Consider the following 2,889-nt stretch of genomic DNA (forward strand, 5'->3'; position numbering starts at 1 on the left):
CAGTGAAAAAATCACCGGTAGTGAAATATCGCTTATCACTAGCCTGAACTCAGATCCACTCGCACTACCATAATTCCAAATTCCGAAAAATCTTCGCCGTCGTTGTGATCCGGACATGAAAAAATTATGATAGATATTGCTGCAGCTTCAGCAAACTCTTTACTTTCAACTTCAACCAGTGATGGTATGCCTAGCGAACTAAAGCAATATCTAGATCAGCCTATAATACCCAAAAAAGAGAATCCAACAAAATTCTGGTTTGATTGTCGTCATTTTACCCCAGTCCTTTCCGACATAGCTCTAAAGTATTTTATATCGCCTGCGTCCTCGGTTTCCTCGGAGAGAGTGGCATCTGTTGTGAATCTCGCAGTACCCAATAACAGAAGTCGGCTTACAGCCGAGCATGTAAATCAAAGAGTTTTTCTTATGTCTGTATCAGATAAATATTGGTTTGATTAATAAATAATTAATGTTTTAATTGTTGTTCTTGATTTATTAAAAATTATGTCTATTGGTTAGTATTTTTCTAGTAAGTTAAGATGATTAATTAAAGTAGATTAGGCCAAATATCCTGTAAGGCTCCGAAAGGCTAGGATGGTACTTTGCTCCCCGAAAATGAATTGATAACACTTATTTAACAAATTATTTATTTAGTGAAACAGTTAATAATGAAATTGAAAGATATATTAATATTAAGTTAGAGTTATGTCGAATATCATACTGATATATCGATATATCGATATTTTTAAATAAAAATATCAATGTCGATATTGATATTGATATATTCAAAAATTACCGATACAATATATATCGATACTTTATTCCATTTCCAACATCCCTAGTCGCCGGTGGTCTTGCGTGGTCTGTCCAATTGTCTGTCCTTAATTCGTCTTCGTACCTACTGTTTCGTTGTCATTCCAGTCCGTTCGCTGCTGTCACATCTGTTCTCTACACAGTGTTGCAATTCTGTTTCAGTCGTATTGTCCGTTTACACAGTCCTACATATATGTCGTATAAATGAAGTTATTTAAAACAAGGGATAAGTTCGGGTGCAACTGAACATTTTATACTCTTGCAAATGTTCCCTTAATTTAATGAAAATTACAGTACCTCATATACAAACTCCAATCACATGGAGCAAAGTCAGTCGGATGTTCGAAAATCCTGGTAATAGTTATATGGGGCTATGTCAAGTACTTGTATCTATTTTGGGCAAAAAGATACACTGCAACGAGTAAAACATGTTCTATAATATTCATTGAGATAACTCAAATATTGACCTGGCACCAGCATAAAAACACCTGGAAGTTCGAAAATCTTTATATTAGGTATATGGCTCAGGGAAGTATTGATCCAATTCAACGCTTTTTATACCCTGAATAGGGTATATTAAGTTTGTCACGAAGTTTGTAACACCCAGAAGGAAGCGTCGGAGGCCCTATAAAATATATGTATATATAAATGATCAGTATGTTGAGCTGAGTGAATTTAGCCATGTCCGTCTGCCTGTATATATACGAACCAGTCCCTCAGTTCTCAAGATATCGTTTTGAAATTGTGCAAGCGTCATTTTCTCTTCAAGAAACTACTCATTTGTCGGAACTGCCGAAATTGGACCACTATAACACATAGCTGTCATACAAACTGAACGATTGGAATCCCGTTCTTGTACTTTCCCATTTGACGAAATTTGGTATATATTATTATCTAAGGCAACAATGTATTCTCCGAAGAAATTGTGCAGATCGGAATACTATAGCATGTAGCTGCAATACAAACTGAATGATCGGAATGAAATGCTTGCATGGAAAACATCCTGATTTGACGATATATCTTTACGAAATTTGGTATGAGTTATAGTTCATAGAAATAATGTAATATCCATACAAACTGAACATATACATAGTTACCAAAAGAGATGCGCCGAAATGCAAATGAGGGGTATATTAGCTTCGGTGCAGCCGCAGTTAACGTTTTTTCTTGCTTGAAACACAGATTTACTGTTGACAAGAAAGTTTTCTGTCTGAATTTCAAGTGTACATCTCATACATAGACCGATATTTTCGGTCAAAAGTCAACTATAGATACTGGGGTCCACATATTCGGTGCATAGGTGAGATTTCACGAAAAAGTGGGCGGTGACACCGATCGTGCAATTTTTACACCAGCTCCAATAAAGCCCTTTCATACCATCTCCCCTGTGCCAAATTACAGTTTTATATTTTAACTTTGTGTTTAGTTATAATACTTTATAAGTAGGTTTTCGGTTAATGGCGTTTTGTGAGCGTGGCAGTGGTACGATTGCGACCATTTACGAACTCGTATTTTTTTTGTACTACGAAGCCCGCACTACTAAGTTTCATCAAGATATCTCAATTTTTACTCAAGTTACAGCTTGCACGGACGGACAGATAGTCACTAGGACCAACTTCCAACTTTTCTCGAAATCCTGATCATTTATATGTATGTATATGTATATATAACTCTATAGCTATATCTGTCTCCTTTAGTTTCAGGCGATATAACCGTCAGGTGAACAAAACTATTTACTAAGCAAGAGTATAAGAAACACGTATATGAGGTCAGGAATGAATGTGTATCTGTCACAAAAAACTGCCGTGATTGAGTCAAAATAATGATAGTATATTGTTAACAATGTTTTTATTCAACATCAACAAAAATCGTTACAAAGTTCGTGTCACAAAGTTTTAACACCGATTTTGTCACATAATGTGATTATTTTATCATTATATTTTCACTAACTTATGTCGCAGGATATTCACAATGCCAGTTTTAGCGTCCAATATTCTTATGATTCATGGCACCCTGTCATATTAATTTAAAAAAATTAATAATAATAAAATATGAGAGTAATTAAAATACTGACTG

The sequence above is a fragment of the Bactrocera dorsalis genome, chromosome 1, assembly GCF_023373825.1.
Source record: "Bactrocera dorsalis isolate Fly_Bdor chromosome 1, ASM2337382v1, whole genome shotgun sequence".
Classification (NCBI taxonomy): domain Eukaryota; kingdom Metazoa; phylum Arthropoda; class Insecta; order Diptera; family Tephritidae; genus Bactrocera; species Bactrocera dorsalis.